Genomic DNA, 18,171 nt, shown 5'->3' on the forward strand with positions numbered 1-18,171 from the left:
TTCGTCGACTTTTTTTCAGTGCACAAGACAACCAACCTTCTCGTTCCTTTAAATTTAGACTTTGTGATGGTCATTATTCACACCCTCATCAGCAATAAAAGAATGGGAGAGAGAAATAAGTAAATATTAACGAACAAGTCTTGTAGGAGCTGTGACGGACAGCTAATTCAGTAGTTTATTTTATGATACTGTGCCAACTGTTGGTGTTATTGTCGTGTTATTATTAATGATGGAAATGAGATATATATGTACTTACTGAAACATGACAATAGTTTACCAATATTAATACATTTAAAGTATGCTTAAGTTAAGAAAAGAGATCAGTCTGGAAAATCTATGTAATGTGTTTGGCAACAAACAAGTTCATATTTTCCCTTCCCACTAAATGCATGGTTTATTCCAAGCTCGCTCGCGTAATTGTTAGGAACACGTACATTATCAGATGTTACGCTGGTACATTAACAAGACCTTCCAGCCCCACCACTCAACGAAGGCTTCTTACCTTCTGCACGTTCACGTTAAGTAAATGTTATTTTCCTGAGTAAGTAGCTCAGTCATGCAAACGCCCGTCTGTGCTAGTTATTACGCGTTCTTTGCGCAAAGTTCGTGTCTCCGTCCGTCCGTCTAATCCATTCAACTCGAGAAGGACATATTTCGATAAAATTTTACATGGCGTTTGTGCCATCCTGCACGGTCTCAGAATTGTACTTTTTGGATATCCTACAAGCGATGAAAATAAATGACGTATGAGGAAGTTCGTGAGGTGATGCGATCTGGTGGCCATAGTGAGCACCACATCGCAGCACCGTAGTTCGTACCTCTAAAAGCACGCTGTAAGGAAAGCGTGAGGAAATTATGTTTATTCCGTTACGAAATACAGATCCTCCCGGACTTACGCTATCATTCCGTTCTGGAAGGTATTGTGTAACCCGAATTTTGTGTAAATCGAAATAGCTGCTGTAATATACGTAGGTACGTATGTATACGCGTTTTTACATGTCTCTGCTTTGTAGAAAAGAAATGAAAACATGAAGATGAAGCTAGCGCGGAGAAACGCCTTAGTAAGGATAGGAAACGTTTATAAAAACAAAATTTCGTTTACATTTTAATCATATTCTGGCAGCGCACGACAAAACACTTAATTTTAAGATGCAGAAAATTGTGTTTTATGCTATATGGGACGGTTTGTGTAAGCCGGGTCTTCCGAAACCGTGGGAGCGTCTATATAATTTCCGAGCATATTATTAAAATGTGACGGACACAAACAATTCTTATCCTGTAGATTATGACTCAGTCCAGTCACTGTTTGAAGTCACCAACAATCCAGAAGCAATTAATCCATTTTTCTTTATACTTTGAATACAGAGACGTCATAACACATTCAACCAATGTTCTCTTTTCACATGTATTATATCTAATACAAAACGAAACGATATGAACGTGTAAGTACGGAAACACATCGTCTGAAGATGGCAGTACAACACACTGCCGAAACGTAATTCATGGTCAAATCCTTCACTTCATGTCTTTCCTACGCTTGTGTGTCTCAGCTGTACCAACTGCACATTTTTTAATTTTATCTGCCGACCACTATTCTCGTTCCCTGTCCAAACCAGCTTTTGTATCTTGGTCTAGCCATTGTGCTTATGGTCTCCCCTGGGACTCCTTAAACAAGTCATTTTTACTAATCTTGCTTTGGTTCATTCTCTGTTCATACATTGTTTTAGCACGTCCATTCCGACAAAGTTTACCTTTTCTACATTTGACTCGGCAACTCACAGCTGAGAAAGAGACTTTTTCCAGAATAATAGTGTTAAACGCTCATGTGTCTTGGGCGAGTCACAGAACAATCAAAGCAAAACCTAAGTCTCTAGTAGGGATCTAACAAAAGAAATCACAGAGCTCTGAGCTCTATCGTTACAGACTTTATCATGTTCTGAAACAAACTTTCAAGTATTACTTGTCTGTCTTTACGAGGGAAATATAATTTACCGCCAGTTAATGATTACGTTAGCCAAGACCTCAGTATGCTCTCTACTGTGACCCCCTCAGGGGACAGGGTTTTGGCTCAAGAAGTGATATGTTTCCACGGAGCAAGATTAGAAGCTCCGTGTTGCCTATGTTGCACTGATTTTAACCTGTGGAGCACCCCTTCCCCGATGTAGAGGCGTGCAAACGTTCCAAAGGGGTTGTTCGTGAAGAATTTTGGACCAAAATAAGTTTGTCCCTTTGAACCCTGAAAGATGTTCGAAAATTTCTCAATTTGCTATTTCGTCTGGATTCTTAACTAGCGAGGAATCTTCAGAGACTGCTTAAAACAAGAGTGGAGGACAATCAAGGTCCCCCAAAATGTGTGAGCCATGCCTCATGGCTCGAAGTGGCTTATCTTCCCTCTCCGTGTTCTTTGGAGTCGGAGGCTTCGAACCCCTGATCAGACGATCGTGGCCTCAGTAACATAATCTGGCAGTCCCCTTTTCAGGGGGGGTTCATGTGGTTTGATCAAAATCATTCAATTGGCCTCCGAATTATGAGATGAAACACCATATAAATAGCTTTTTTAATTATTTGGAAAATTGTAAAAGTTGGAGAAAGTTTAAAGGGCATGAATGATCAATTTGTTTTACAAAAGTTTTGATCCAAAAGTTATGCAAATTTGTTCATATTAGATTTTAATCAGATCTGGTGTTTGTCGACGAATTTTAGTTAATATCCGCAATAAGCCTATCAGATTTTATGCAAATTATTTTAGGATTTTCGAGTTGCAACTTAATGCGTGGTCAGATATGGCGAAACTAATTGTTGAATTTTATGCAACTTCTAGTGAGTTAATTCAGAGCGAATTTCATTTGGCGCTGACTGCTTTATGTCAGCCTGCAGCGTGTTGGGACTAGTTTTCAACTTTTGCTCTTTACTCAAATTCTGAAACAACGCGTTGCAAACTCTGTTTCAAATACTGTACAACTATAATAACATTATTACGTCACTGTAGAAATTTTAACACGTAAAACTGTAATTTATTTGTGTCTTCTGCTCTTTTTCAGGTGAGTGTCTTGAATGTCTGCTGATCAGAGTGATTTCAAACTCCTAGGTGGGTGAGTTATATTTAATTACTTGACGCAGATATGAAACCATGACAACGGGAATTAATTCTTATCACTTTTTCACTGTACATTTGACGCTGGGACATTATATTAAACAGTACAGCTGACAGGATTGTAATCCTTAAGACTTACCACTCTCGCAAATGCCAACGTGTCCTACATCAGTTTATATGCACAATTAAAGTTATGTATATTAATCCTTGAAGTATGTAGGTATATCTGCTTTAAAAATCAATAAAAATGCTTTGATCTGAAGCTTTCACGGCGACTGAGTATATAATGAGTTTTTCTTGGGCTACCAGCCGTGTCAGGTGGTTGGATGGAGAAAACACTAGAGTTTCGAGAAGCATCTTCGTCCTCGTTCTCAGGGTACTGAAGTTCAACTCTGAAATCTATCAAACATTCTGTACAAGGGCACGGGGTTTCCTCTTTTCCTGGGGTAAAGACGCCGGATCTTGAAACTTGTCACTCACGTATGTCAAGTCTTATTAACCACATTTTTTAATTCTTTATGGCCCAAAAGGAACATCGTTTAATTTTCAGAATCGGGTCGGAATTTTTTTTTTAAACAGGATCTCGGAAATGCGAAGTAGCAATTTTGCTGTCTCCAATACACAGAAATTTTTCGACCCGTAATTTGTAGGACTTTTAAATATTTATCTGAAATTTCGTAACGTCAGTGGAAGGAAATATTTACGTTGCCTGGAAACAGATAAGCCCGGGTATTTTAAGAACAATAACTGAAGCTGCAAGGTGACTCAATATAATTTCTGATGACCCATTTCATGCAAGAGAATTGCATATAATAATTTATCACAGCAAAAACCACTCATGAAATTTGTGTGCGACAGATCACCTGTCTACCACATCCGTCACCTTTCGTCCCACTGTCATCCTCTGGTTTTTTCCCGTACGACACAGGGAACACTGATTAATATCAGTCGATATATGTATGAATCATTTTTAACAGTAAAGTTGGGCCATAAAACCAGAAATTAATGGACATTTAGTTTCAGATAAAAATTTTTATCAGTCGTTACATTTGAGTAAAATACTCGAATATTCAGGCCCAAGCATTATTACCACTACTGATGACGATGATAATACTATACAGAATGTCCGGTGATTTTATGTCTGTACTTTAACATCTTATTTTTAAAGTCAGTCCCAGTCAGAAACGTATGGAAATGGGTCAGGTTTTCAGCTGTTTGTAGGCTACGGATATTTTAAATCCAAGATGATCTGAACGTTACGTATAATATTATTGTAATTCATTTTTCTTGCAGCATAAAAATGCGATTATGTATTTCCACTCTTATGTTTACTTTTCGTTCACGCGCCATGTTATTCAATTATCCCTAAGAAATTTATAGGAGTTAAGTCCGGTAACCGCGGTGGCCAATTCCGGGGACCATCTGTGAAGGAATGTATTTATTCAGGTGTTTGTGTGCAGTGAAATTTGAGTTGCCCCCTCGCTCTGTAAGTCCAGTTGCAATCGAATATCGTTTCGTCTAGATCACTTTTAATTTCTGTATGTGCAGTAGCAAACTGTGTATTCAGATTAAGTTCTGTCAGCTTTCTAAAGCCTTTTCGATATTCAGCAGTTCTCTTTGAACGAGCTGTTGACCCGTGAGGCCAAGACATTGTCATTTATTAACGTTAAAGTTTATCGGCTGTAAAGAGTTTTAAAGAACTTCGTGATTTATTCACATCACCCCTTATTTTAGGATAGTAGAACTGACAAATGTCACTACTGTGTGGTTATCACTCCTGCTTCTAATTAATGTTAAGAAATTCAACCGTGACTTCCGCCTTCAGTTTGACAGATCTTCATTAAATTACCTACGAACCGTATCTAATCCTCAGAATATGTGGCATAATGTGGGTGTTGAACTGAAGCGCCTGCTTATTACACATGTCGTTAGGTTTGTGTTAACAGCACATCGTTGAATAATAGTAATCGTGTTACTCCAACTCATAATTGCAGCTGTGAGTCATCACATAGTACAATTCAATAATGTCCGACCGAATAGCAGCCCGCTGCTCAATTACACAAGTACCGAATCATTTCACAGAGCACGGGTGAGCTTTTCCACAGCGCGGAGGACGGATCGGATCGGATTCTGCTGCCTCGCGCGGGGCTCGACGTCCACACGCTTATTGTGACCAGTGGTGAGGGTACAGGGTGAGTCATACCATCAGGATCCGAGTTATCCAGAGGTAGGTCAAAGCAAATTCGCTTGAGAGAAATCGTGTCTTTTTGAAAACAAGCTTTTTCTTTGCACCCAATTGATTATGCAAAACCCATTGTTTTATAGTGTACAATCGGTAAAGTAGCTGTCACAAATTGTTAACCGAAAGGCCACTAAAGGACTTTAGCCGCTTACCATGATTCTAAGTCAAGATTATAGCGTTGCTGGGTTTGCTACTCTGAGAGTTCTGTGCTGTCTGCACTGACCTGGGCTTCGCTGTTCGTCTTACATTTCAACGATTGTCCTGCAGCCTTCAAGTATAGAATTTGGTGATGGTTATTATAAATCGGCTAAAATTCTGTGAGTTCTTGCGATTATAATTTAAAAAAATTTCATATAGGCAATGGAAAATGATGTACGATCATAAAGGTAAAATGTATTAGCAAGGTAATATGAGAATGTTAAAAGATGCCGGAACGTGGAAGTTATGTGTATGGATGTGCTACGGGAGATAGGGTTTAATGAAAGGAAGGCAAAGGGTGTATGATTAAAATATTAAAAAGTATCATTCCCTGCTCAATGCCAACGGGCTTTTTACTTGTGTGATGAAGCGTAGAACTAAACGATGTGCGTTCAAGTCTTTTCCGTTGCTGTGTAAAAGGAAGGAAGCACGGGAAATTAGAACGCAGTGCAACCATTGTCCTGGGGTTGAAATTCGCTGAGGAATGTGAAAATTGTAAGACTGTAACGTTGTTAGGGTCCGCTTTCGCAGTACAAAGTATGAACCGTTGGATATTACGGGATAAAAAGTAAATAGCCTGAATGTAATCGACTAAACTTTTCGGTTTAACCGCAGTTTGTGGTAGAATTTCTGTTTGTGCTGCAGCTGCTACGCATTTTGCACTGTTCATTAAGCGACTCAGTTTTTCAAAGTTATCTTCCTGTGGTACTGAATAAGTAACGAAATATTGTAATTTACAAAGGGAAATTCATTTTAATAATCTGAAGATTTTTCTTACTAAATTCCACTGGAAGGATGATTAGATGGATATATTGCAGGACTCAGCTGGGGACCGAGCGGAAGTAGACAGTTTCTTTAAAAAATTTCCAAAAGAAGACAATGTACAGATTCCTCACAGTTTGTTTGTTAAATAGAAGACTGCTAATTCTAAAACGATATTTTTCTCTTATTTTTATGAGTTATTCAAGGTCATGTCTTAAAACGTATATTCCAGTGGAGTGAACATATTTTCCAGATTAATTCCTTGCTGTTTCGTACACATTATTAGCCTTGATTTTATTTGAATGGCATACGAATGTTTTGTGAGCTAACCCCATTGTAGTTTAAGTGCATGTTTTCCTTTATCGTGCGTTACCTTCTGATAAGCTGTTTTGTCACATTTGCGTTTGATACAATATATAGATCATAATTAACAGAGTATGTGAAAATGAAGTTATCACGATAAGTTTGGTGTTTATCCGAAATGCCGATCGTAGAATTCCATTCAATAGTTCATGAGATAGCACATTTACCTTCACCAGTTCAATCTAAATTTCTCCGTCGCCTGCAGACTCTTCTTGTATAAACTGCGCTCATAAAATATTGTAATAAATAAATCTTTAGTGGCTGTGTGAATTTTGTTCCTGTAATTACGATAACTAAACGTATTTAATTATTGGAGTCGGACTAGACCGATGTTCTATTTCCGGCAGGGACAAAGGATGTTCTTCTAAACTCAGCATTCAGACCGGCTTTGAAATCCTGTCCTCGGGTTTAAGCGTGGCCGGAGCATGAAGCTGACCACTCACCTCCATCTAGTGCTGAGGTCAAGAACGAGGAGCTGTATCTTATCTCCCCACAATCGCCTCCATGGCGTGCAGCGGGACAGCTTTATTTATCATAATTATTTGGCCGGTTTTCCTCAGTCACTAAGTCTCTAAGATCAGGAGAGTTGGGTCTCTATTTCATGGACGGGACTACTGTTTACCTTCGCTAATACGTCCAGACCAGCTCTAGAGAAATCAGTCTCCTCTTCATTGATTAATGATGGCACGTATTAGGACACGAATTATAGCGTTTACCAAAGGCTGAGGTTAAGTGTACATGAAATTTCCCCTCCATGCCCCCATATGGTGCCATTGCGTGTTGATTGCTCACAACTGAATTTATTAATTATTTTTACTTACCGTTACCAGTTCCATATGTGAATTCATTTACCTTTGTCTGTATTCCAGCATTAGTGGTTACGTACAGGATTTTCCACTCGTCTCGAAATCCAGGATACGACTTGTCGCTATTCAAAGTAACGTAACCATTACAGCAGATAGGCTAATGCTGGATCAGGTCTAACAGATAGCGGGAGTGTTCTTCTGAATCCATAACCATATGCTCTTTCTCACTAACATTTCCAAACCGTGGTCAATTAAAAAATAACAGCCTTAGCGAGGAACACGTGCTTAAAAGAGATATCCTCACACCTCATCATTTTGGACAGTAGCCAGGTACCACTGTGTGTCTGTTTCCGCCTTTACATGCTTGAAGCTGAAACGTTTCAAAATGAGAAAATTGCTCATTGCGCTGATCGCATTGGGTTCGTTAATTTCATCTTTGAATTCCACTCTGCTTCAGAGTCCGATTTTACTCATAACTTCTTAGATCACAGGTCTCCTTCGCTGGTCAAGAAATCCTTTGTCTTTTGTAGATCCCAAAGATTCATTACCATATTCACAGGAGCTTATACCTTATTCTTAGCCAGCTGAATTCAGTGCACGCAATAGAAACATTCGCTAGGTATTATCCCTCGATCTACGCCTAAACATCCCATGTGGGTTTTCAGTTAAGATTTCTTAATTATAATTTTCCAACCGTTTCTCATATCTGTCGTGTGTGCTGCTACTTATTTTTTCTTCTTTACTGTGTCTTTGGTGCGGGAGTTTCATTGATTTGTGTGTGGTTATATTAATTATGAACGGATTTCTTTCCATGGAACGTCAGTGTGCATTACTATTATTACATGAGCCCACAATGGCTTACATCAATTCAGTTCAGATGTACTCAGTTCATTCTGTACGTTGTATTTTAGAATCTTTTTCTTTGAATTATCATCTGTTACCACCAGAACGCTAGAGAATTTATTGCAGCAATTAAAACTGTTTTGATAAATTAAGTGCTCTTCCAGACTTTAATATGGTTGTGTGATACTTCTCAAACACGTGTTTTAATTTTTAAAGGTTTTCTTAATACCGATCTACATGTTTTAACGAACGATGTAAACAATTTGGAGTGGGCCTTATTTTGGAGTAATATTAAGAAATAATGTTTACCTTTTAGCGATTTTGATTCAACTACAAAAGTTGTATATCGTTAAGTGGTACATTTAGTAAGAGGATGATTATCTTCCTACAAAACGGAAGATAACACATAAGCGAATAAAATTTGAACCCACAGTGTCAATGTTCGAGGGTAGAAGGCGGTACCAGCTGCATCAGGTTAATGTGATGGGCATGTATTTGATTATTCATTCATTTATGTATTTCACCTATAAACGTTTTTGCTACTCAGCTGCATTTCTTAATTCTGCAGTCTTCGCTACATAAACTGTACCACAGATGACATGGCTTCAATACCAGGTACTGAACAAAATGGCGACACGTTGTCTGGGACACCAGTTAGCGGGAGATGGATTGTTCTACTGTGCTGAAACTTGTTATGGAAAAAAAAATATAAAGCACGATGTACTGTATTTTGTTTTGGTAGCTTATAACTTACGTATGCATCCGTTTTCGTTAATATTATGACACAGACATTTTCTGTTTTTTCTGGTTACTCGAAATTACGTTTATATCGATTTCGTTCTAATGCAATGCAGTGGAGAAGTAAGCTTTTCACAGGTGTGAAGGTAACCGTGGGTTTCAGGGAGTCTTGTTACCCACATAATATACCTCGAAACTTCTACTCTTAATACATACTAGTTCTTTGTTCTGGGTTTCTTGTAATAACTTACATGAAATAATACAATTTATTATGGCTTATCATGACAAACTTGTGAATATACATTCGCATTAGCAAGAGATGTACCCATTTTGGGACTACAAATATTAAACTTATTCTACAGCAGTTTTCTGTAACATCTTTGTGTGTACGGGTGCTTACACATGTCTGTGTGGTGATAGCCCTTCCATTTAGGGCACAAACAAATTTGTCTGACTGCCGTGCCAGGATAAAGAAAAATGAAATTTAACACGTCCTATCAGAAAATTGTTTTTCGTGAAGTCCTCTGAAGTTCTGCTTAAAGCCTCAATGGATGCTGCGTTAGATATTGTGCGAAGTTATAGGTTAATAGCAAATAAACAAAACACATTGCTTTCTCTATGTCACTGATCCACGTCTTTCTTTGAACATCTTCCTTAACAAAAGGTTCTTGATGTACCTTTAACAACACAGAATTTGAAAAATAAAGAGAAGAGTTATTTTAATTTATGATTTCCGTAGTATTCGTAAAATTGTACTACAATTTGCAGTGAATTTTGACGCAATATTGTCATTCGTACGAACAGAGAAAATCTTTAAATGCATCAGGACCTTCCTCTTTAATTAGTTACTCTCTTCTCCTTTTGTTACCGGCGAAAAATAACGAGGAGATGTAGCAGTAACTAAGTCAACTAAACCTTCCTTGTTTGTTGGTTAAGCTTGATGCTACTGAGTTTTTTGTTATTCCTGTAAGGAAGTATAATTTATTTGCAAGTAGGACCCTTAAACCAGACGACAAGCCTGTTACAAAGAGAATTAAAGACAAAGTAGATTCTAGACCACTTAAGTGCAAAGATATGTCAGTAATAAACATTGTAGTGATGAAGAATATGAAGGTTTACAAATGCCCATGTTGCACACTTTAACAAAAATTTAAAATTAAATGAAGTAGCTAAAAACAATACAGAATGTGAGAATGTGATGCGGCGGGACTCGGAACTCTTGCTGCTCAAAGGAGAATTTTAAACGAGGATGGGCTTGTGTCCTCCAACATAATGCTTGGATAAATTACCGAAAACGTTTAGTTTATTTAAGTTATACCTGTTGTTTTATATGGGCGTAGGAGGTGGTCTCTTGCGTCAGAGAATGTAGACTGAGATCGTTTGAGAGCAGGTTGGTTGAAATTTTAACCTGTCAGTAGCTCAGCACATGGTAAGAATTGTCATTGACCGTAATTTATAACATTCTGAAGTTTAGGGAGTGAATCAGCTGTTACACAGGGCCATATTGTCAAACTGACCTTTGTGTGCATGCGCATAATATCGACTTTTGAGGGGAAAGCGGGGAAGTGTATTTAATGAGATTCTTAATACGAAATTAAATTATGTTTGGAGACTTTGGTCCAATGTCAGAAGGGAGAGTACGTCTAAATTTGGACCTAATAAAATACATGCTTAAAACTGAAGTTTTGCTATATCGTAATGTTGGTATTAACAATTGACGTTCTTGTGTGGGACGAAAGCATTTATGCAAGTTTTCATTTTCCTTCGTAGGTCTTCCAGGTCAATAATTATTATTCTGGTTGTAGCACAGTTGTATTTTGGAGAAACTTCCAGCGTTTCGTAGGGGATTATTACACTCATATTTAAATAACTAGAAAATCTTGAAGAATTTCGAAAAAAATTTCTGCCCGTCTTCAGAGGAGGAGAGAAATCTCAGAGGTCTAAAGAATTTACCGTCTAAGTCTGCATGAAAACAGAAAATATATGACTTTACCGAGAAAATTACTGTCTGTGTTTTCACCAAGGCGGATGCTTTACAGGTTTCGTAAAATATAATACATCTATATTATGTTCTGAACGATTAAACACTAAAGGTTTAAATCATTCGTTATACAACACGTGACACGTTTTATCCAAAGCATAACGTCTATGTAACAAAGAAGTTTAAGAATAAGAATTAAATTATCTTGAGTTATACGTTATCGACTTTAATTTACATTTGGCAGTAACTGATGCACGTCTACAAACCAGTAAGTTCACTGATCATAATTTCAGAAACATTATTTCAGGTTCATTATATGCTTACGCATTAATGAACAAGTAAATCATACATATAAATTAATACCTGACTGACATCTGCAGTAACAAGAGAGTACTGAGTACATTATATTATTTCAGCGCCTGGTTTATATTTACATATCGAAACCAAATGTCAATCTGCACATCAGCAGTACAAAGCACAAAATGGTATAAATCTGAGAACATGGTTCCATGTTTGTCCAAGCCTGATGATTCCCATCGGTACTGCACAAAACATAACGCCGCAGGCTGGCCACGACAAGAAACGAAATGCACGAAACACAAAGTTTGTGGGAGGATGAGACCCAGCTACAACATATGCATAAAAGAATAAATACATGGGAAAATGAAAACTAACGAGATATTCGGAGTTTACGTGTGCATATTGGAATGGGACAGTATTACAGAAACTTCAAACTTTAGAAATATCAGTGTATAACGTGGATATTGTATAGAATTGTAAAGTTTGGAGCTAGTGGTATTGATACAAATTGTGAAATGAACATAAACAGTTACAAAGAAAATAACAGTCAGTGACAACGGAAGAAGGGATAGGTGAAGCGACATTGGGGAATGATAAAAGGGCGAGAGACATATTGGATACAACGTGTAAATAGAGACTAACGCATGATTGAAAGGTAAAAAAGACAAAATAAAAAAACGCTAAACCGAGTGGCAAAGCCGGATAACAGCACACCTAGTATTTGTCCAAGAAATCTAGGCTTGGAGGCTGTGAACGTAATTGATCAAATTCGAATTAGGACCCACTAGCTCTCCTGTGAGAACTACAACGTACTTTCAGTTTTCATAAAATATGGAGAATTTGTTAACCAGCTATGTGGCTGTCAGCTTCTTAAGTAGGATTCTTCTCCATAGACTTTACTGAAATCATAGTTTTATATAGGGTTACTTTGATTGTTATTTTAAAGTGAAATCCATTAGGTGAGATTACTAATTAATTTGAAATTAAACTAATCTACGTCTTGTAAATAATACTTCCTCCACACCAGGCGTTATGGTTAAACCTATATGAATCGATCATCAGAGACTGATTTGAAGGGAGGATGCACCACATAATGGCGGCTTTAACCGTGTATTACATTCCTATCACTTACCTTATTCTAAAATACGGAAGACGGAAAATACCACGTGTCTAATTAAACATTAAGATAAAGAAATTACATCTCTGTCAGTTCCAGAAATCACACAAATGTGCACATTACCGTGTACCGGTCACGCAGCTGAACCTCATCGTTTGAATCATGAAGTAACCGAACATGCAGACCTCTTTCTGTTACAGCTCTTAGCTACCTGGAAACATAACTTCGTGCAAATCATGGAAGTTGAGATTTATACAAAGGTTTATAGCTAATAATTTTTCACAGTTCTTGAGATACCGCATTGTATTCGGGTACTATGATTTGCTGACGATAGAAGAACCTGGTTATGTTCATCCTAAAGACAACTGGCAGTTGTTTATTTAATAAAATTTATTTTGGAGACTGTCAGACACTCCAAAATTTCAGCAGAGCTGCTCTTAATAAGTTGTTATAAACAGAAATATGACGACTGATTACGAGTGATCAGGTCTCGTTAGGTCACCTTCTCATATCGTATTTCTTTCATATTCATTTTAATATTATCCTTTCAGAGCTCTCTTTATAGTGGATTCCCCCCTTCATAATCTCGTTGTTCATGCTTGCTACATACTTCCCCTCATTTGATCACTCTGCTGCTCTTAATGTTTAGTGGCATGAAACTATTCATTATCAATTGTTTCCAACCTCTGTTAAAAACACTAAATTCAAAATATTCACTTGGAGCTTTGCTCTGGTACATAGACTATCAACACTGTTATCTCTTAGGCCGAGAGACCATGTTTAACACCCATTTCGAACAATAGCCGTTTGCTTGGTTTTAAAACTAAGGGTAGTAAAAAAAATTGTGTCAGATATTATTTGCAAGTGAGAATGGTATTTTTTTTGCGGGATATCAAAATTCCTGAAGCAGAAAGAGCTATGAGGGAAAGAAAAACCCGATGTGTACTCCAGAAAGCGGAAATAAGAACACGTGGCTGAGACAAAGGGAGAACTTAGAAAAACTTCTCATTTCTCTTGGGCAGTGCTCTTTTTTCTGATTGGATACGTGAGTCAAATGGAAACAGAGTAATACTCAAGTGGGTTTAGTTTGGTCTTTCTAATCGAAGAGGCATCTTGATTCCTTCTCATGGCCGACATTCCTCACGTACTTTCTTTAATATTTAGTGCATCAGAAAATACTGCGTATTCATCCAGAGTACAAAAATTTACACTAATGCCGATTGTTGGCAAGTGCACTTTCTTCAGGTGCTACCAGAAAATTTGGGCTCGGGCTCTTGAGTCTTCGTAAATGTGGACGGTTTCACCAGCTCTAACCCAAGAAGTGCGACAAACCTGAGCCATAGGCTTTATTTGATCAAGGGGTATGCTACAGTGTCGATGTTTCCATCCGTCGTACGTCTATGCATTGACTCATTCCGGTCTCGGTGCAATAAGTACTCCAGTTCCTCCATTCATCAATACCCAGACATCATACGTATATGAAGGCTGAGAGAAAAAGGATATTAACATGGAATTTCTCATAGTTGTTTGTTCTGTATCGCACGCATTTTTATTCTTTCTGTTAAAAGGTTTACACATTTTAATAAACTGCCCATACTAATTACTTATCACATTTCAATTCTATGCATGCAGTCCGGTTACTTTATTCGTAGTTTATCTGAAATTGGCCAGTGGCACTATTTTTGAAACGACATGTGTTAACTAACATAAAGTTCAATTCATTTCATTCCGGTATCACACATTGACATGTTAATCTCGGCTTCTATACTAATGGCAGATTTTGCACACAGCAAGTTTTAGTATGTGATACTAATTCCAATTTTATCGAGACGTAAATTTTATGTCAAAATTCTAATAAAAATATGATATATAAAGGAGATCAAAAAATAAATCACAACAATAAGCGCTCGTTTTTCTCTGGTTTTTCCTGACAACCGACACAAAAACCAACATCGATCTTGTCTTCCAGAACTGAATTTCAGTAGCAACCAACGTCACTCAAATTCTGGGGGAAATTATGAAGAAAAAAGTTACTTAACACACTGATCTCAAGAAGCCATCTCTCAAACTGAGCTACACATTGTACGCGACTAAGTATTTTATATTTGAGTTAAAATTCGCAAATTTATTTCATATACAGAGCGATGTTCTACGATTTCCTTAATAAATAACGAAGTGAAGTGAATATTAATGTTGACAACGTCAAGGAATTTTGTTTCCATGAGGTATCTGAGCGACTACTGAATGATTAAGAACAGCTGAAATATAATCCTTAATAATGGGATTATAATTGTATTATGCTAACACTAAACAGCGCAACAGCCATGAAGACACCCATTTATTTTCAAAATGTCTTCAAAGAATCAAGTACTACGCAAATGTCATTTCTTTATTATTTATCTTGGTATAAAAGCCGCATTTCTAATTGGAAATATTCTTATTTGTCGTCTTCAAACCTAAATTCGGTTTGACATAACACGTGGCTACCATGTTGTTTTACGATCTTATAAAATACGACACAGGCAAAATGCGCACGTTTTTCTAAGGTGTGTTACCACACCAAATTTCAGAGTACTGACGTCGTCCCCAAATTAAAATTTCGTAGAACCATCAGGCTGGTGTTACTAAAGAATGAAAAATAAAAAGTATAGAAGGGGGGGTTTACTAGCATGACGTATGTGGTTACTTTAACGAGAATCCGTTAATTCGTTTAAAAGTTAATAGCAGGGGTTGTAACACGGAAAGACGATAAAGCACATACATTTGAAGATAACATCGAAATGTTTTTTTTTATAAAAAAGGAAATAGGCTGAAAAAACATTTCGTTTTAGGTTCTTTCGCAAAAACAAATAAAAAATGCGTCTATTAGCTTCACCATGTCTGTATGCACATCCTTACACACGCGTGTGAGAATGATGAAACGATGAACTGATTTTCACGAAGTTTTAAATTAGGGTGTTTTGATAAATCGAAATGCCATTAAAATCGGGCAGCAAAAACAGACCGCTGTATGAAAAGCTACATACAATCCAGAACGTATTTAGAGAGAAGTTCGTTGAATATCTGTCCAATCAAGACACATTTTGGAAAAAAAACGTACGGGAAAAATTAACTCATTTCAGTAGTACATTGTTTATTCGTAACTCTGGTTGTTTTCAGCAATTTATTCTCCGTCATCTCATTCGTTCGTGAAACGTATGAATTATTTTGAACAAATTTCATTATATTGGAGATCCTAGCCCTCCGACACCGCATGCTTACTTTTGTTTATAAGAACGCACCAAACTTTAGCATTCACAAATTCAAAGTCTACAGAAAATAACAAAACGAGCGAGTCATAATTTTTACACTACGTACAGAGAAATTTCCAAAAAAAATAAAAATATTAGCTCGTTCTACATAACATGGGAATCTTCAGTTTTTTTATCTGCGACTAAGTGGAATTTTCCGCAACAGTGTTCTTGCTGTTGGCTGCTCGTATGAATTGTAACGACTGTGGTGAAATGGAAGCTGTTTTCCTCCGGCTTTATTTATAAATATTGATGGAAGCGTGTTTACTTGTTTAAATGCAAACTTTGTTTTTTTCTTCAATCGTATATTTAACTAACAATAATTATAATTTATACTATTAGTAATATAAGATTAAGACTTGTCAATAAGCTTAATGTCATGTGCTTACCTTTAACTACAAATTCGTGCTTCTTTCAAGGTTTATTCTCTCAACATAGCAGGGCCATCATATTTTAGAGAAAAATCTATCAGCGTTGCGGGCTGTACTGTCTGACCGTGTAAATGTAATAGGAGCACAGTTTAACACAGATTCATTATCGTTGACGACTGAACAAGAATTTTAATTGGGTCAGCATTATTATAATTAATTACATTTAGCAGATTATTCGTGCGTAGAATGGAAATAAATATTTGAATTTTAGACATACCAAAAACTTTAAAAAAAAACACGTAAAATACAGTTCGTTGTCTTCTATTGTTGGGTTAATAAAGAAGTCTTCCTTTGGAGTTGCTTGAGAATTATATTGAATGCAGTTGTTGTTTGAATACAAATAATGTGTATGTCATGTGAGCGATGTTCATATTCCCTATAGCTAGAGTTAATATGAGAATAATGACAGAGTAGACTGTTCTTCATTGTAGACAAATCAAATTCCAGTCAGTGAATATTAAACTGATACTGGAAGTAGCTAAATGACTTCTATAAGTTGTCGTCTTATTTGCGTCCTTTTATCTGTGCTGAAAGTACGACTTTTTATAAGCGACATTAAGTGTGCACATATTTGCCTTTTCCCTGTATTTCCCAACTTCTTGACAGTTTAGAATAAAACTAATCATAATGGAGAACCATTTTCAACTTTCCAGGAGTTATGTAACACTGATTATTAACGTGCGAAAATGTGAATTAAATTGAAGTGGTGCGGGATATGGTCCAATTGCAGAACACTTCAATACTTAAATATTACCCACAGAGTATTAATCGCGTTAAATTATACAGTGTCGTAGGAGACGTTAATTTGGTCATACATAGTGAGCAGGTAATGATGTGGAAGGAGTAAACTTGTGGTATTTCAATTTACTATCTCTGTTTTCAGTTGAGATATATCTGAACAAGGTAACCGTAACCGATCTAAATTACTATCTTGATAATGAATTTGTTAATACTGAGGTCTATAGTTAAAATATCTATCAACATAGATAGTAATCCGGCTGCAATTCAAACCGAATATATTCCCATTAAACCTTCAGATGGCATAAGATGAACGAATTTATTTTTCAAGTTAATACTAAAGGAAAGCGTCTCTGAAGCACGAAGTTGGCTACCATGGTAGTGAATCCGCTGTTTATTAGCCTAATTGAAATTGCCTTGTGCAAACACATTTCCCTGCTACTAGAAAACTTTAAGGGTGTCGTAAATGGTAATAGCAGTTCTTTGTGGTTAGCTTGCGTCTGTGAGGTCACATGATATTAAGATATACAATGAGGAAACTCTCAGCGACTATATATTTTCGTATTAACCAGATACCAACAAGAAATATACGTGTGCATATGATAAAGAAGGAAAAATGTTGTTTCGTGTAACACAAACCTTAGACTTGGCGCAAGTTTCTTCACTTAGGTGTAAGTAGTTAGTAGGTACGCAGGTACTAGGGGAGGTCGAGGAACATTGCAACAAAGGGCATGTTTAATTGTCTTCATATTAGCATCGTTCTTTTACTGAGACCCTTGCCGATTACAGTGGCCTCGTCGTCTTGGTTGCTCGGACACAGTGATCGCTTGTTTGAATTACACTGAAGGCATGGATGTTTTTCTAAGCCCCTCTCTGTTGTGTAGGTAGAGGCCATGCAATGGGCTAATCATCTGTCCAAAGAGTGCTGATTCATTATGTCAGGAGTACTTCTGAATTGGAACATGCCACAAAGCTTAATCCGTAAGAGTTTATGATGACTAAAATTCGTGAAGCATATTAATAACATATTCATTGTGGACATTTACAAGAAATTTTAACTATTAGGTTACAACAGGACTCACGATGTAACATAAAATAAAATATTAAATAATTATTTCAAAATGCCCCGCTATGAAGGTATATTGGAATACTTCTTATGTAGCTTTACATTTAGAGTGGTCTGTTTCTCAGTAAAGTATACTCGTACACGTGTTTCTGAATGTACGTATTAACATCTACTTACTTAGTCCTTATTCTGTTCAAGATGT

This window comes from Zootermopsis nevadensis, unplaced genomic scaffold (genome assembly GCF_977971745.1).
Source record: "Zootermopsis nevadensis isolate Lab colony 2312 unplaced genomic scaffold, Znev_1.0 Znev_ptg000026l, whole genome shotgun sequence".
Lineage (NCBI taxonomy): Eukaryota > Metazoa > Arthropoda > Insecta > Blattodea > Termopsidae > Zootermopsis > Zootermopsis nevadensis.